Source organism: Pipistrellus kuhlii, unplaced genomic scaffold, assembly GCF_014108245.1.
Source record: "Pipistrellus kuhlii isolate mPipKuh1 unplaced genomic scaffold, mPipKuh1.p scaffold_m20_p_5, whole genome shotgun sequence".
NCBI lineage: Eukaryota > Metazoa > Chordata > Mammalia > Chiroptera > Vespertilionidae > Pipistrellus > Pipistrellus kuhlii.
In genome coordinates, this window is record NW_023425551.1 from 6,117,267 (window position 1) to 6,135,264 (window position 17,998).

At 33.6% G+C, this 17,998-nt stretch overlaps 1 protein-coding gene across 10 annotated transcripts in view; it reads right to left on the bottom strand.

Moving 5' to 3' along the window:
* The window catches only part of TAB2 (TGF-beta activated kinase 1 (MAP3K7) binding protein 2), a 63,065-nt gene that overhangs the window by 27,237 nt on the left and 17,830 nt on the right, over positions 1-17,998 (bottom strand). For 6 of the 10 annotated variants that reach the window (XM_036413238.2, XM_045573085.1, XM_036413242.2 and 3 more), the window contains exon 2: positions 11,335-11,483. The gene's annotated coding sequence lies outside the window, so the exon portion shown is untranslated. Of the gene's footprint in view, positions 1-3,935; positions 3,958-5,088; positions 5,177-10,782; positions 10,803-11,334; positions 11,490-17,998 lie in introns of those variants that run through there. The other 4 variants (XM_036413240.2, XM_045573082.1, XM_045573084.1 and 1 more) reach the window with 4 other exon arrangements.

Sequence of the window (17,998 nt, forward strand, 5' to 3'; positions counted from 1 at the left end):
TTTAACAAAAAGACAGTCTCTTTAAAAAATTTCTTATTTGTAGTATTTCTTTTAACCTCATTAACATAACCTTAAGAAAATACAGGTCTAATAAACTCCATGAATATAGAAATTAGGTCTCTTTGATTCATTATTGTAAATCTAGCACTTTGTAGGCAGTTCTCAGCATAACAGTAGATGTTAAACTATTTTTTAGTAAATTTAGTTACAACAGAATTCCTGAGTCCTCAACAGAATAAGTCACTTAGAGAGCATGCACAGTACAGCCGTTCAGATTTTTATTATCATTTGATTAAACTTTACTTAATTCTATGTGACTAGCTTCGTTACATATTAGGTGAAGGCACTGTCAAACCAAGGTATTTGCAATGTAGATTTCCAAAATCCATTTCTATATAAGATACATACACACACAATTTCAGCACTGAAAGTAAGTGCTTCTACAAAAGGGCTGCAGGAGAAAAATACTGAAAATTAGTAAACAGTATTTAAACATAATTTAAGGGGTGCTGCTCATCTTGAGAAAGCTACCCTTGACTTACTCTGCCCCTTCCCTCTTCTGGACTAAAACTCTTAGAAAGGGTATTTATACTTAATCATCTTCATTTTCTTCCTCCTAATCTCTTATAAATCTACCCCAATCATAGCTTTTCCTACTGAAACTATACTCATCAAAGCTGTCAACAGACCTCTGGATTTTCAAACTAAAGATCACAGTCCTCAGTCTTCATCTCAGAGACCTCTCCTCAGTCACTTCCACCTTTAAACAATTTCTTAACTTCTAAGATTTACACTCTTCTGATTTTCATCCTACCCACTGGCAGCTCCTTCTCAGTTTTTTTTCAGATTCTCTTCCTTTTTTTGACATCTAAATGTTGGTGGGCTAGGAAGTTCAGGTCTACGGTTTCTTTTCAACTATACCTACACTTCTCTTCAAGGTAATCTCATCCAAACACACTGCTTTAAAGAGGCTTTGCAAATTTTTATCTCCAACTCCAAGGGAGCTCTCGCCCTGTAGTCCCAGACTAATATGGCCTGCTGCCTGCCTGACATATCTCCTTTTCATCTCCAGCAAATAGTACCATCATTCATATAGTTGCTCCTTCTCTAACATCCCATATCTAATCCATCATCAAATCATGTTAGATGTATCTAAAAAAATAAATTCTGAATCTGAATTTCCCCATCGCTGTTATTGCTTTTGTCCAAGTCGCCATCATAATTCACCTGGATTGAAAGCCTCTACTCTTGTTCTACATGCACCCCCCTACTCTAATGAGGGGTGTGTCTTTGTAAAAATTAAGTCAATCATTCCTCCACACACAAAATCCTGCAACACACAACTCCTGGCTAACTACCACCCCTCAGACTTCATCTCCCACCATTCTCCTTGTTCCCTCAGTTCTGAACTGAGCCTTTGGCTCTGATTTCTCAAAGAAGCCAATCTCATTCCTCCCTTGGGCTTTTGGACTGGCTGTTCCTTGTGCCTGGGATACTTTCCCCTCGGATTGCTTGCATGGCTCCTTCTCTTACCTCATGAAGATCTCTAAGCAAATGTCACTTCCTCAGAAACAGCTTCCCTGACCAATCTATCTAAAATAATGCCACACTTGTCTACCAACTCATCACATTCTTATACCTGTTTTCTTCATAGCATTTATCGATACATGATATATACTTATTATCTATCTAGGTATCTCTAAAATGTTAGTTCCAAATGATTTAGGTCAAAGAAGCAACATTTTGATGAAATGAAGGTTTTACTGTTTGATTTCTTCAAATTATTTTGATTAAAGACATATCTAATGATCTAGATATTTCCTGCTCCCAGAAGCAAATATCTAGAGGGAGAAGCTTATCCAGAGGGTGAAGCAAATACATTTTCAGTCTAATTCAGGAACATTTTATTATTTAAAAGAGGATAAATCATAAAAATAAATGTTAACTTATTATTAAAACATATACAGAAAGTTCTGAAATTCTTTAAAAAACTATCACACTTGCTTTTCTCTATAAAGTACACAAACGAAGAAACTGTTCAAATGCACAAATGTATTTGGGGGTTCCACTTCCTGTAATGGCTAAGTAGTTCCTACTAGATCAACTCTCTCACCAAGAACAACTATAAACAATAGACAAAGTATAAAAAGCAACTACTTGAAGGCAGAAGCAGAAACAGCAATGGGGTGGTAGTGGTGGTGCTAGGGATGGGGAGAAGGGGAGTCAGTACTTAGAAGAGGGTACAGCATGGGGTGACTTTCCAGTTTTAAAAATAGTTTATAGCCAGAAAGCTGGCCCCAGTTGGTTCGGGTAGATAAATGCTAGGCAGAAAACATGCAATCTTTCTTACTTACTGAAACAAAGGACAGACTTTGACATACCCACAACAGTTGAAAACTAGTGAGTAAATCACAGAAAGAACAGAAGCACCAAATTCTACATATTCTATCTACCCACATCTCTGATCCCCAAACTACACATATGTCAGTGATTCCAAGCAGCCATGCTAAGGCTAAAATAACAAAACTGAGATTTCAGTCTATAGTTCGAGTTCAGCCAAGTTAACTAAAACTGACATGCAAACAAGCAAACAAACAAAACCACCAACCAAATAGCAAAACTACCTGGAGGAACACAACAGAATTCACAGTCTTTACTATGTGTCATTCATAATGCCCTGCTCTCCAGGCCACAGAAGTGCATGGATTAAATACATGTTCGTATTTAGATAACTATTTTAACTTGCTCACTATTTTATCTTTCGTCTATCTCCTTCTGCTACCAGATCTGATGCCTGCCATCTCAGTTTATCTTGCTATCAATTTTTTACTATTTGTTTTCACATCATTCAAAAACAGAACTTGAAAGGTGGTATGATACATTATGAAAAAATTGTAGAGAACAGAGCAAGAGAAAGGTAGGATCCAAATCATGAAGTGTTTTATAGGCCATTAAAATTTGGAAGTTTTACTTTTAGAGTAATGGGAAGCCACTTGAAGGACTTATGCTCAGAAGTAGGGAAAGTGACATGATCAAGAAATTATGTATATATTGGCAATCGCTGGCTATAACACAGAGAAAAGGGCAAAAGAATATGTGAGAAGACCAGTTAGGAAACTGCTTAGTCTAACCAGGAAATGTAATGGCTTGTAATCGCAGAGAAACCAATAAAGACTTGGAGTAGAAGGAAAAAACTTAAAAGTTATTTAGGAAGTAAATTATTTTGTTCTTTAGATTCTTTCTTTGACTGGCTTATTTTGCTTAGCATAATACTTTCCAGGTCCCTCCGTGCTGTCTCAAAGGGTAAAGATCCTTTTTTTTTTTTTTAAAAATCTACTCATCTACTGATGGTTACTTGGGATGTAACCTCTGGAGATAATATTTTTTTTTCTGTGAATATTGGAATCTTGAGTTACACAGGACCTAGGAAATCTAATTTGATAGGTTAGAGAAAAGTCTTGTTGCCCAGTAGACTCCTTGTAGACTTCTTCTTTCACACATCTGTCCAATTTTACCTCTTAAAACCAACTCTTGGCAACAAATTCTTTATACTAACATTGGTTTCAAAGTGGAGAAAGTATTCACTGCTGTATCCTAAATATTTAGTATATGACAACTAGAAGATGCTTAGTAAATATTTGTTGCAAGGAATCTCTAAATATGCATCAAAATTCATATATATCTTAAAGACTACTATAAAAAGTAGTAGTCTCTCCAAACTAAAGTGTTTTCCTTATCCTCAGCTATAAGTCAGTGCTGCTATAATAACTTACTTTGAAACTGTATATTTGTTCCAATATGATTGATATATTAAGGAACGATTTGAGCATTAGTAAATTTTGCTTTGATTTTTGTCTGTGAGAAATACTAGATGGATGCAGAAAATCATATTCACCTGAAATAAGTTAATACACAAAATATAAGTATGAACACACCTCAAACATCTGGTAGCTCCCTCACTCACTGCATCTATATGCTGTCAGTCACACCCATCCACATCTTATGTTACAACTTTCTGTCTGGTTTCAGAAAACCCTCCTTTAACCACTTCACAATAATAAGATACCACTTCCATAAGCAAACTTCAGGCTTTTTCAAAGCAAAGAACAATATTTATTTGTATAAATGCTGTATAAGTATTTATACATATTTCTAACGCTTAACATTTATACTACCATGCTTTTTTAATGTTCCTCTTTTTTTAATGTTCACTTAAATGTTCATTTAAGTATGAAATGTACTGTTTATTTCAGAGGGAAAGTAAGCAATACAACCAGTCTTCTTGTCTATTTTTGTGACTCAGTGCTTTAAGAGGTAAATTAAATTACATAGCACATTCAGAGAAGGCCTCATCCCCTGATGAGGAGGGGGGGTTAATGAGGTGCTATAGTACATAAGAATTAAGGCTCAAATTGCCTACAAGCCATGAACAGTTGTATTCCTTGCATGATGAATGTGCACTTCACATTTTTTAACTTTAAAATAATTTACAAATGTCATTAAACATGAAAAATTTCAAAATTATTTTTAATAGCAAACTAGTAGAATTATATTTCTTGGAACATGATGTTACAAATTTACGAGGGCAAAGCAAAATCCCCCCCCCCCCCAATCTATAATATCAAGCTATTTTTCTATAAGTTCAAGTATAAGAATTATAGCTATGTAATAAAAAATCTAAAATTCAAATACTAACACCATTCAAGATTAAAAACCAGATAAATATAACCTGTCTTTAGCATAAAATAGATGTCATATTCAATCATTTTACATAGTTACAGTTATTTGCAAAAATAAAATAGTAAATATCAAAATCAATCATCTGAATGCTACTTAATTTAGGTTAATAATTATGTTTAGAGTTCTTTATAAGCTAAAAGGGAACAAGGGATTATGTTAGCAAACAATAGATTTTTCAACTTTATAATCCTATACTAATTTACTTTCTAAAGAAAAATAATAAACATTAACAGATGAAGTAACTTAAGTAACCTCTTCTTAAAAATAATAAAGCTTCCCAATTTTCTCTTTTAATACACTGCCTCAAGTCTATGAATGTTGACCATTTCTTATGGCTAAAAGGCTTACCAGTAATACGTTCTTCTAAAAGGAATGTGCAATTCAGCCACAGTTGGCAATTTATGTACTGTGGTTTTGTGGTGAGTGCTACCATTTTCTAAGGATCAAAAAAGTGCAATAAATCTAAGGCAGAATGATCATAATTCATCAAAACATATTATATAACGACTTTTTGTGTATTTTCCAACTCATCTCTCATTATTTTCCAATACATTAAGATAAAAACAGAGTTACTGTTAGTGCCCCTCTTTTTACTTAATTTTTGGATAATCCATCCTGTGCATAAATATAATCTTTTAAGAAAAAGATGATATAAATCTGTGATATGATAATAAGATCCTATTTATTAGTAACAGGGGGAAAAGGAGAAAGGAAATGAAAGCCTTGAAAGAACCAATTTCCATGTCACATTAACCATAAACATTTGTAATGAACCAGTGAACTTAATGACATGTAGTAATTGTAACAATCTGGTTAAAATATTAATCTGAAATTGCATATTATGAAGATAAGGGAAAGTTATGAGAACTTTCACCAACTGATGCCCATGCAGTTTCAATCCCTTCTTGGCTCTGTTTTTCCTATTTTCAAATCACTTTGCTCAGCTTCTTTCTAATGTAATGGCTCTCAGTTGACTTTTCCCCAGAATGAACTGATAGCCAGATGCTAGGTACGTATGTGTTATGGCTCTGGGTTAACACTGGGAGTGTAATGAAGTTCACAAATGAGACATGTTATTATTGATGCCTTAAAACTTTTCATAACTAACCAAAGGTTAAACTGGCGCAAATTTTAAATTATAATATACATATACAACTGATTGGTAATCTGACAACTATGGTAAATCATGAGACCTCTAAGCCTACTAACAAAGATAAAATCTATTTGCCAAGGAAAAGATTTAAACCAGATTTCATCACTATAATAGTATTCAGAATCTTAAAAAGAGAATTCAACATAAGCAAAGTTAAAACTAATAAAACAATATTGAACTGAATCAAGTCTCTAAAATACAATATGTACAATGCAATAACTTTCTTAAGTATGTGCCTGTCTTTCAAATCCAACACTTGATTGTATAGTTAGATATTCCTCTTATTATGACTATGGTAAAAGAATTTTTTGTTAAATTGTCAAGAATCATCTCAGAACTGTATAGAAACTCCTATCTCAGCAGATTTATTATATATAAATGTTTCATATTTTTCCAAATAATTATAGGTACTCTTAGACAATATTCAATTATATTTTTAATTATATAACTAAATAAAAAAGAAATCAGAATTTCATCGTATATTTATCCATAAACATAGAAAGACTTCCCTAATGAAATATGAACTATAAAATATATGCAAGTGATAATTAGCATCTTTATGAAATATTTTGTTATTTTTTATATATATTTTTATATGTATCGTCTGTGTGTGTACATATATGCATATATGTACACATACATATACATATATAGCTTACTTAATAAACCTGTTGAGTACCTACAACTTAATATTATAATTGGTGCTAAAATATTAAAATTAATAAAAGCCCAGTTGCCTATGTTCAACAAATTTTAGAAGGAAAAGACAAACATCAAAGATATGTAATAATTGAGTAGTTACAGATATAATGTGTAGTATACAAGGGAAAAGGAGGGATCAGTTAATTCTGATATAAAGGGAGGATTTAGGAGAGGATTCATAAAAGAATGTGACAGCTAAGCTGGACCTTGGAAGTTGACAATATGTTTACTAGGTGGATAGGTGAGAAGAAAAGAATACTTCAGACATAAGTAGTTGACTGGGGAAAGACTTTAAGGAGTAAAATAGCACGGAAAGTTTGGGAAAAGATAAGTAGCTGGCTAATGTTGCAGTGCGGGGATTGAGACTAACAAGGAGAAATGGGATGACAGATGAGGCTGAAGAAGAGGAGTAGGCAGGGTTACATTATAGAAGAGATCTATATTGCCCTCCTTTGCACCATGTATGCTACATCCCATAAGTAAGCAAAAACAGCATGCCTCTCACTTTCTTGATTAAGATAACTTATCTCTGAAGCTCCATGCCCTGCCAGAGGTGTGCAAGCTGCAATGAAGTCAAGAGAAAGAAATGCCTAAACTCAGGAATTAAGGATAGGTAGGAGAAACTTCAGAGAATGTAGAGCTTGAGCTTAGCCATGACAAATAAATAATAAAAGTCTTGCAGGAGGATAGCACTGGTTATTGTATTGGGGGAAAAGCCATGACAGAACATGATAAATTTGAGGAATTATGGCTATAATGCAGCTAGGAAGTGAGATGAAGATGAAAACGTGGGAAATTTTCAGTGAGAAATATAGATTTCAGATAATGTAAAATATACATATAAGAAAATTCTAGTCTGAAATTTTCTCATAGATATGACCCACTTTTTAGTTCACCATTTTTGGGATCCATTCCACAAACATGCTTACTATATGCTACGCAATGTGCTCTTATTATGCAAAAATGAATAAAATAATCCATGCTTTTGAGATTATAATCTAGATTTCAGATTTATACTGGACTTCTCACAGCACATCTGTTATGTCATTTTATCCTCCCCACATATGAAGCAAAGAAGACAACTGTTATACCATGGTTTTTTAAACTGAAGAGAATCACGGAGAGACATATTAACAGATACATTTAGTTTCAACGGAGTCAGTAGCAGATCAACTGTGGTGTCACTACTCACTGTTACTATAATCAATTGTGAGATGGGCTGAATGAAATTAGTTGCGAGTAATAAAAGTATCAGAGTTCTACCTCTTCATGTAAATTAAAGCATCTAATCTAGAGACAAACACAGGCATTCAAAGAGGAGCATACAAGGATGACCACCTCAGTGTGTACTAACAATTTGAATGTTCAGTGAGGAATGATTAAGTAAATCATTGTAATAGCAATACTAAAAAGAATACCATGAAACTATTTTAAAAAGTGGAGTAAGACATCCAGATAATTATATGGAAAGATTTGTAAGACATTACCAAATGAAAAAAAGATGCAAAACCCATGTACTATAGATTGTGTAAAAAGAGATAAATTTTAAACAGTTATTTTTACATGTATGTATAGGAAGGGTTCTAAAATGATATCTAAAAGGGAGCTGGGCAAAGGGACTCATGATAGAAGATGGTCCAAGCAAGTTTAGTCATCTCTGCTATGTTTTTATTTTTTATAAGACTATATATGCATGTATTGTTTGTATAATTAGTCATAAACAATTGAGATACTTAGAGCAGTACATTTTCCTTATAAAATTATTTCCTATATATTTTCACATAACTTGTATTCTGATACATGGGTAGGAGAGTAATAGTAGGATGGAATGAGTTATTTGAAAGTACCTGTACTTAGCCAACTATATGTAATTTCAAATACTTAAATACTATGTTATCTATGCTGAATCTGTTACTAATATAGTTGTTAACACACAACAATTATCAATTTTCGGGATGCTTGACAGATGAGATCTATAGTTATGTTTCAATTCAATTAAATTAATTTATTCAAGACTGCCTCTATGTTTAGTCTTGTACCTTATAATCAATCCATTGTTAAAAAAAAAAAAAAAAAAAAAAGGTGTGCTCTGGCTCTCTTTTTTTACCCTAAGGCTAACTCCACATGAACTAATATGCAGCCCTCAAACTAAGTACCGTATTTTTCGGACCATAAGACGCTCCGGACCATAAGACGCACCAGTTTTTAGAGAAGGGAAATGAAGAAAAAAAGATTCTGAAACAAATAGTGTCCTAAAGTATTTTATGTGCATTAAAACCCAACATCACAGTCATAAACACATGTAATCAACCCTGTAAACAGCAGCATTTAGAACCATTTTAGAGCCGGGCAAGCACACAGAGACCACACAGAGCCGGGCAAGTAAAAAAACTTTTTTTTTAAAGTATATGTGTAGGCTATATTTGGACCATAAGACGCAGGGACTTTCCCCCCCCACTTCTGGGGGGAAAAAAGTGCGTCTTATGGTCCGAAAAATACGGTAATAGGGGTGAGGAATATCCAGTCCTGCAAAATCATTTGGTCTGACCCTGCCAAGGCATTAGGGTGAGTTAATTAAATGTTTGACCAAATATAAAAGGCTAATTTTTAAGTTGATAATTTTATATAGCCTTCGAATGATGTTATAAATATCCAAATGGCCCTTGTATAATATTATTTCTCACAACATTCCTGTAAGAAGGATTAAATGAGAAATTGCACATAAAACTCTTCATATACAATCCCTGACATATAATAATAAATGTTGCCCTTTATTAAGTATTACTACTGCCTAATCTTTAACTTTATCAAGCAACCCTCACTCTGCCACATTCAGTTTTTCAAAAGATTCATGGATTTAAATACTGAGGGCTAAAATGTCTTCAATGGATTCCATTATCTACTGAATGAAATCCAACTCCTTCACTTGACTTTTGAAAGCATGTATAGCATAGTTCCATCTCCCATCATATCATCCTGTACCCCACTCACTATTCTCTAGGCAAACTGGATTGCTCACAATTTTACTTTCATTTCCATAAATTAGAAATACTCTTTCCACTCTCCCTGAAGAATTCTATCTATCCTTCCAGGCTCAGTAGAAACATTACCTTCCCTAAAAAATTGATTCTCTCTGGTACTTTCAAGTACATTGTTTGTACCTCTATTATGATACTTAAAAAAAAAAAATTACTTGTCTGTAAACTCACTGAAAGTAAAGTTTATTCATTTTGACATCTTTACTATGTCTAGCACAGTGGTTTAAACACAACTTGCATTTAATAATATAGATTTTTTACCATTACTGATAGCCCCAGTGATAACTAATAAGACTTGAAATTCAGTGCAATTCCCTCTACAATTTCTCCTTTAATTGATTTAACAGTGGTAATGCTCCTATAATTCTAGTAGTGGTAATGCTCTTATAATACTTTCCAGTCCCAATTCAACACTCAGATTAACATTTTTCCAAAACAAATATTACCAAACAATGTGGCACATAATCAGTGACCTAATGCTAACAAAATTGGCTAAAATTAAATCCATTAAACATTAACAACGGAGGAATATAAAGAAAGCACAAGCTAGAATATTAGTATCATCTCTTAAGATAACAATTGGAATATATAATGAAATTCCTCTGTTCAATATTGGTAATCTCTAACCTATCTGAATTGAACTTTTAAAATCAAAAGATATGTATGGCCGAAACCAGTTTGGCTCAGTGGATAGAGTGTCGGCCTGGGGACTGAAGGGTCCCAGGTTCGATTCCGGTCAAGGGCATGTACCTTGGTTGCCGGCACATCCCCAGTGGGGGTGTGTGCAAGAGGCAGCTGATTGATGACTCTCTCTCATCAATGTTTCTAACTATCTCTTTCTCTTCCTCTCTGTAAAAAATCAATAAAATATATATTAAAAAAAAGATATGTATGGTTATCTTTTTTAGTAAATAAAATCACCTTTTATGAATTAATTTTTTCTAAATCTGTACAAATGGGTAAAAGCAATAAAGATCCTTAAAAGCTAACTGACCTCAACCCTCAAACTATTCATGAGTTTTCTCTTGGTTAAAATCTAAGGCAGCAGGAAACCTCAGTTTTAATTTTGTTGCTAAAATTCCAACTACTTTCTAGTCTGATTTCTTTTGAGCACTCAAAAAATACAGCAAGTATTAGTTATATACTTACATTTAAAATAATTAAATTCTTCAGGTAACAGTTCTATATAATACATTTACTTTTATCCAGAAATTTTACTTATGACTTCCAATTCCTAAAGAATATATTTACCCTTTACATGAAGACATTTGTAGTATAGAATGGTTGAGAAACTCAGGATGAAGAACCAGTTTCATTTACTTAATTCCCTATATTGCTTGTACTATATGTGAACCTCTGAAGAAAAGACAGTTCTATTGTGGTTATTGTTTACTTTTTAATGAAGACCAGATTACTTTTTGTACATTTATAGGGCTTAACTCAATAGGATTTCTAATTTATTTTTCTTAAATTGCTTCTGGATTAGTTTGCCACCACTAGCAAAGAGTTGAATTAGAAATATTCAGGCAAAAGGTATGTTAAGGTCAATATTAGCTGCAAGTTACCTAGATGTTAGGGAAGCTACTGTATTTTAAAGCAAGATGACTACAAATTTTGAAAGTAAAGTTTTGGTTATTATAGATTTCATTGTAAGGCAGTTACATAGGCTAAGCTTGACTGGTGCCATTGACTGTAGCATACCTGGAAATAGAAAAATTCAAATTGTAGCTGTTCTTGGTTGGCTCACTGCCATTTTTGCAGCTTACAAATTTTTAATTAAGTAACTGCAGTGAGCTCATCTCTACTGGATACTTCTTTTCCAGGGCAGGTCCAGGAACGGGGTCTGGAGCCTTAAAAGCAGAAGAAAAACTAGAGTAAACTAGAGGTAGGCAGAACAAGAAACGTGACCAGATAACATTATGAGATCTAACAGCAGTGAGGTAGTTCCCAATGTCTCTCACATAAAATATTTCAAAGTGGAAAGAGGGTCTCTTAAATTATAAGTTATCAGAAGATGCTATTTACATTAGCTGTCATTATTTTTATCTTCCCAGCACTATTCTGGACTCCCGATTCTAGAAATTGAAATAGTAGCTTTTATGACATCTCTAGTGGCTTTTAGCAATAGACTGTTCAACATCAGACCACAGAGTATAACAGAAAGAGAAAAACAATAAACCCAATTTCAATGGTAAAACTTTCCAAAGTCCTCATTTTCAGGTCACTTTGTTTTTCTCTTTTGCTTGCTATCTTATTTACAATGGTCTTCTAACTGTTCCCCTAATTTCCTAAAATAAATTCTCAGAGATTTCTTTAAAAAATGCTTTCGGTACATCCAAACAGTGAATTTAATTCCAAGTTCTAATAAGAAACAAACAAACTTGGTAATTCTTAAAGAGGAAGGCAAAGAATAGCTCTTGAGATGTGATTCTGCACCACATTAGAAATTCTTTTTTTTCCACTACCAAAATAGATTCAATGATTTAAATTTTTTTTTGTTTTGTTAAGTCCATATTAAAAACAATCACAACTACAAAGGTTACAGAAATGGTAGGATATTAAAAGTGTAGACTGGTGTAGTATTAATTAGATCACCAAGGCCTGCAAACAATGTCCTTATACTTGGCAGGCTAGCACCCTAAGGAGTTTCTCCAAGAAACCAATCCCACAGCAGTTAACATAAATTGAATTCTCTGCTGCCGCCAAATGATGGCTGCTTGTGAGAACTGTAACAGGACTAAAAAAAAAAAAAAGTGAAGACAAGGATTCAAATAACTTTTTGCATTCCTGGTGACTAGCAATATAACAAAGCAAAATAGCGTAAAAGTAGCTTTTAAGAAAAATGCAAAATTTCCATCACTGTGATGATGGCATATTGTTGGTAAAAAAAAAAAAAAAAAAAAAAAAAAAAAAAAAAAAAGTCTGGAAGGGTTAGATCTAGCCTTGGACTAAAACTCTGCAAAAGATTCCTTTCTATGAAATGGGACACCACTGCCCACCTCACTGGATTGCCATGAGAATTAGCTAAAGTCTATAAAGCACCTAAAAACTTGGCATATATTAGATATTCAATACATTTTTTGTTCTAAACATGGGTATGCTTAAGTGTTCGTTTTCATAAATAATAAAGCAACAGCTGTGTAACAAGCTTTAGTTTTAAATAAATCATCTGCATCACATCCTAAGAGATATAACTCATTTTTCATCATTGCTTGCAGAACTACAAGGTAAATGTGTGAGAGTTCAATTCTGAGAGTTAATGATGAATAAAAATATAAGAATTTACATCTAGGATATAAAGAGATTTAGTGGCAAACAAAAAGACATGTAATTCTTCTCCAAGTAGAAAATACTTTTGTTAATATCCCTCATTAAGGTTACCACAGTACTTTTTAAAAAACAAAAAAATCAATACATGATGCAACTTAGGTCTTTAAGTCAGAAAATGCCTTAAGGGCAAAGAAAACCCTTACATTTGTTCAATAATTTTCCTCTTACTGATAGAACAGTGGGTTCCACACAAAATTATTATTTACCAAATAAGGCTCCAAGATCAGATTACACCTTTCCTGGCATTACTAAGCAATAGAGCGAGTATCTCAGCCACAGGAATAAAAAAAACACACACAAAAAAAACACTTAAAGTCATTCTAAATTTACTGCTGCAACTCTATTTCAATGTAGTTTTTCTTTGTATATTTTTATTGATTTCAGAAATGAAGGAGGAGGGAGAGAGAGAGAGAAACATCAATGTTGAGAGACGATCATTGATTGGCTGTCTCCTCCTGCACGTCCCACACTGGGGATCTAGCTGCAACCCAGGCCTGTGCCCTGACCACCCCCTGGGCTCAAAGTAGTTTTTAGAAGTTAACTTAAAAGTGTCTTATTCAAAATAGGCTGCAATTTATTTAGAGATAAGATTAAATAATCTGTGCATTCCCCAAGGCAAAAAAAAAGTATTTTAAGAATGAGAATCCTCATTAACCCATATCGATAGACTTTCAGTTTAAAGGACATAAAAACAACAACAAAAATAAACACACACAAAAAACCCCACTTTAGATTAACTAGGTTTCATACTGAAATCTCATTACTCACAGTAATATTTCAGTTGATTCTCTTGGCTTTTCCACACATACAATGTCACTTATAAACAATGAATTTGCCTTCTCCTTTTCAAATAATTACACCTATTTTGTTTGTTTTTGTCTAATGACATTGGCCAGCATTCCCAAGACAATGTTACGTAATACTAATGCTGACCATTAGTATTTATGGCTTTTTAAAAGGAATTTTGTACTTCATTAAATAATAAAATAGGAATTCTAGTTTTTTACCATAAAAATTCCTGACTTTTGGTCTGAGATACATAAAATCTTAAGTATATCAATTTATTCTTATTTCACTAAGGATTCTTATCAGAAGTGAACATTCATTTCTTCCCTTTTTGGTTCCTTTAGCCATTTCCACCTCTCACCTACCAATATGACTTAATTTGATTTATCCTGATAATCTTATGGTGAATCCGATTACAGTATTATTCTGCTAATGTAATGCTAGATTCCATTTGATAGTTTTATTAAGCAATTTTTTTTTGCAACAACTTTTGTGAGATTGGTGTATAGTCTTTTGGGCGCATATTTTATCATGTCATGTGCTGTCTCTGTAAAAAGAACTGAGAAGCTGACCTTTTTGCCTTCTCTGTTCTAATATAGTTATCTGGTGCTTGATGTTTTAAGGAATTCAACAATATATATAATTTCTCCTGGGTCTTGTGCTTTTTTCGTGGGGAAATCTGCTACTAACTAGTAAGACTAGCGCTTTTTGTGGTTCCAGATCCTATCCCTTTCATATTTTCTTGATGAAACCAACCCCGCTCTTTTCAATCTCTCCCTTCAACCTATGAGCATGTTTAAGTCTTCACCATCTTACACATACATCCATGTACACATTCATATCACAAAAATTTTCTTTACCAGTTATGTCCTGTTTAGCAAGTATTTATTCAAAGCTATTTATTGACATTGCTATTTTCAAGGCACTGAGGAAACAAAGTGAGCTGCAATTCCTGTCCTCTACCTACTTCTAATCTTGTAAGAAACACAAATATGAATACAAAACCTGCAAAAGCAATGTAAGGAATGAATATGCTATGCCAGTCCATGCATTTCTTACCATTCATACCATGCCAAATTTATCTACTGAATACTTATACTTTGGCTTCAACTTGTTTTAATCTGCCTTCAAGTTTCTTCCCTTGATATTAGTTTTATTCAAATCACCAAATCCAACCTCTTAAGAATCCTTCACATTTTTGCAATAAGTTAGGTTCATAAATATTTTAAAGCTTTATTAGGCACTTCTAATTCATCATTATCATTTGATCCTTATGAAAACCACTAAGAAAGGCTGGGTAGTTATTACTCTCATTTTGCAAGGTTCAGAAAATTAAGTAACTTACTGATTACCAAAACTCCAATAAGCAGCAGAGTTAGGGACAGAAATGCATTCATGGCTTTCTAACTCCAGGTCCAGGGTTCCTTCTATACTTATTAACTTGATTGATTGATTACTAGCTTGAATGATTAGTGATTATTCTTTTCTTGAAAACTTTTCTGGTCAACACTGTTTTTCTAGTTTCCAAGGATCCTTATTTCTATGTTTGTTCTTAATGTTCATCAAAGTATGTGGGTGCAGTTATTCTCTACCTTCTTCCTCTGGCATCTCTATCTCATCTACACATAAGAGCATAATATAAGGAGAATCTCCTTTGAATTAAAGTTTAAGTTTTCTATTTCACTTGATGAAACTTAAATATTCAGAATCATAGAATTTGATACTGAAAGGAGTCTTACAGACTATCTAGTCCAACATCTTTATTTAATAGAAGAAAAACAAAATTCAAATAATACAAATTGGTAGCAGAATTTGAATAAAAGTTTACGACAAAATTTGTCTTTTATTATGTATGAATAACAAAATAAATGCATACATAGTAAATATAAAGCAATTAAATTAATTTTAAGTGTAATTACTGGACCTTATTTCATATTTGTTAAAGACTTATCCCTATTTCTAAGAGATTTTATATGACAGTATTAATGTATTAAGTCCAGTATTAAAATTAGATTTTTTTAAGTCACAGAACAGCAATACAGCGGAGACCGGTTTGGCTCAATGGATAGAGCGTCGGCTTGGGGAATCAAGGGTCCTGGGTTCGATTCTGGTCAAGGGCATGTACCTTGGTTGCAGGTATATTCCCAGTAGGGGGTGTGCAAGAGACAGCTGATCGATGACTCTCTCTCATCGATGTTTCTAACCATCTCTCTCCCTTTCTCTCTGTACAAAAATCAATAAAATATATTTTTTAAAAAATAGCAATACAGTTAAAACCTACTCAATTCTATATATTCATGCATTAATTATCTATATTTCAGATTTCTCAAGTGAACTGGGAATCAAAAAACCACTATCTATGCTCTGGGTTGATATTATACCCCAATCTGCTAGGCAGAAACAGATATCCCTGGACTGCTTGCTGTAAAGCACTTGGATCAATGCCTGGTACATACTAAGCATTCAAAACATGTCAGCTACCACTGCTGCTACAAAAATTACTCCTTTTGAATATATTTATATCATTATAAATATGGCCATATTGATGATTCAACTATACAGCAATGATACTGTTAGTGGACAAGTACCTCAACTCTACTCCTTCAGTCTATTTTCCAGCTGAGCAGGGCCCCAATTCTTAGTTAGCTAGGAACATCTTTCCAACCACTCTCAACCTACAAGTCTGAAGGCTCTCAAAACTCAGAACTTATTTTAAAAGGAAATTTTATACATCAGTACATCTGAACTTTTAAGTTCATTTACCCACGATATGGAATTCATGAAACATAAAAGGGAAACTAATGTAAAGCAAGTTAAAAATTAAACTCTTTTCTAAATTAGCTTCCCTCCTCAAGTTCTCATTTTAATAAGACGTAGCAATTCTTTTTTTAGCCTGATAACTGAAGTTACCTAAGCTCTTCTCTTGTCTTTTTTATCTCTTTTAAAGCTCATCCATTGAATAACTATGACTCCTTGAAACACAATTCCTAAGACTCTCCTCACTGATGTTAGTCAATACAGTCTACAATCACTTCCACAGTACTGAAATCTAAAAAGTACTGAAAAGACTTTTTCATGCTTTTTCCATCTGGTAGTGGCAAAAATCTGCTTTGAACTGATATGAGACTATTAATAGGCTATATTTGGCCTACTTACTGTGAATATTTCCACGTTTCATGACAGAAATATTAGTGTTTAATTACTGAGTGATGCCTCAGACCTCACTGAGGATGTTAAGGAATATATAATACTAGAGGCCCAGTGCACAAAATTCATGTATGAGCAGGATCCCTAGGCCTGGCTGGTGATCAGGGCCAATCAGGGCCTTCTGGCTGCCGATCTGGGCCTTCCTTTGTTTTGCACTGCCCCTTGGTAGTCAGCACATGTCATAGTGAGCGATCGATCTCCCAGATGAACTCCCAAGGGGACAATTTGCATATTAGGCCTTTGTACTATAGAATATACAATGTGTTAGCTTTCTAAAACTAAAAATTTTTAATTCTAAAACACAGTTGTCCTCTGGATTTTTGATAAGGTATTGTGGATTTGTGCATTGTTTCAAGAATCCTAGTTTAGGTACCCTATTCCTTTCTGATACTTTCCCTTACACTCCATGCATTTCAACCCCAGTATTTACCACGAAGTCCTGAAAGTCCTTCTTTCTAAACACCTCTTAGAATACTCAAGCCTACTCCACTCCTACTGCTACCACCCTATCCCTATCATCCAACCTCTAAATGACCCAACCCACTGCTTACCGCCCTGCCCCAGAGGACTTCCTACTTGACCTATCAAGTACTGTTTAGCAGAATAAGAAATGCCACTACATAACTGCTTTATATATTTTACTCCTTTGAACAAGAAATTAACAAACTGGAAGAGATACACAGTAAGAGGGTAACAAAAGTGATTTTGGGATTATAGGCAATTTCTTTTTATCCTTGAAATCTTAGCTTATCTATGGTTGTGAACTAAAAAGAAGTCTTCCCTCTTTTTAAAAACAATATAATTTAAAAATGTTCTAAAATGTCATTTATTTCATAATTAAAATAAACAAATGAAAAATTCACTAGGCTTCTCCTCTGCTTAGCACTTCAACTAAAACTTAGTGACGTGGTTTTACTAACCATCTCCAATTTGGTTCCACTGGATCTGATGTCATGGATCCCTAAGCCAGTCTGGAGAAAGCTACATATTTCCACTCAGAATGGTTTTAAATGTGTAACCCAAAACGCTAATTCAAATGAAT